Genomic DNA, 1,581 nt, shown 5'->3' on the forward strand with positions numbered 1-1,581 from the left:
TACTAAATTCTTATAATTATTGACTAATCATATTGTAAAACACAGTCTTCGGATATTGTATATCATATGACATATGTAATATATAATTCATCATCGTGGAAGAAAATGTGAATTATTCGTTTTCTCTTCTTCCTTTTTTGTTTTTATTTCTTTATATAACTGTACAACTAAATTCATCTTTCTATAAAAGGTCACATCCTGTCTTCTCCTATCCGAGAAACATAATTTTTTTCCATTTACTCCAATCTTTTATTTACCATTGTACATTTAAATAGGGGGATTTCTCTTACGAAATAATTTATAGGCCTGATCGTCTATGTGTATCAATGGAATCTCTCTGGGGCATAAAAAAACTAAAGTTACCTATAAATCTTCGAAAAGGAAATGGTAACTGCAACGAGTTTCAGATATCTTTCATTAGACAAATCATAAAATTATTATAGATCTATAAAGACGTCCAAAGGGGATGATACATCATTGATCATCATAGATAACAAAGCTTCTGCTACATTTGCCGTAATTTTGATATTCAAAAATCCAATTCTTATGTGTGTATAAATCTAAAAAGTATTTATAAGGTGAACCAGTTTTCTAAGATTAATGTCATTGTTATACTGTGGCTCCTTGGACAGTAATCATCCCGGAACATATTTAGCATCATTTACTCAGCCTTTGATTAACTCTCTTTTCACCTAGAATTTCAAGCTCCTCCCCAGCTTCAGGTTATCACTCAAATACCCATTCACTTCATATTGAAATCAACCTTAGAAAAAAAAGAAGTTAAGGTAATATGACAAATACCATTATTAGTATATTCTTCAAAAGCGTTATGTTTCTGCGAGAAAGATAATTCAAACTCCCAAGACCTTCATGAAGAGAAAACTAGATTACAGACATTAAAATAACAACTACATTTAATCTAAATGAAGAAGGATATTCAGTTAATAAAGTGGGTTTAATTTTTAAAAAATGAGAAATAATAATTTTGTATCTAATTACAACACAGATATAAGATGCCGTTTGATATTGTGAGTTGTGCGTACAGCCAGTTAGGTAGTAACTGAGAGGAAAGACGAATGCAACTACATTTTTATCAACAGACAGCAACCTTTTATAGTAACATTGTTAGTGAAATAATGTAAAAAATATTCATAAAGATCAATTCTAGAATAGACAAACTTAAACCGTTTCTGTTAATAGAGAGGTGTGGAGCATGAAAAACAATGAAAAGAAAATACTGTTGCAATGTACGAGTGTGTGTGAAACACGTGTGATACCTAGCTCCACCCTTGAAAATTGTATACATGTGAAATAGAGTGCGTCATCTGGCAGGAGATATGCAGGTTTTAGGCGATCAATGGAGACCCAGCCTTCTTTACTATACATGGTTACAAGGAACGACTTTCTTGTTCAATGGATCACGAGGAAGGGGCCTGTGTAAGATGGGGTTAGCAGTGGCTTTCTGGTATCATTGTGCAGGAAAACGTGCGAAGCTTTGTGCAAATTTCTCTATATGTGTTGCTTCACTGGGTACCTCACAGTGCAGCGGCATAGAGTAAATTTTCCCATAACATGACGTTG

Source organism: Palaemon carinicauda, chromosome 10, assembly GCF_036898095.1.
Source record: "Palaemon carinicauda isolate YSFRI2023 chromosome 10, ASM3689809v2, whole genome shotgun sequence".
Lineage (NCBI taxonomy): Eukaryota > Metazoa > Arthropoda > Malacostraca > Decapoda > Palaemonidae > Palaemon > Palaemon carinicauda.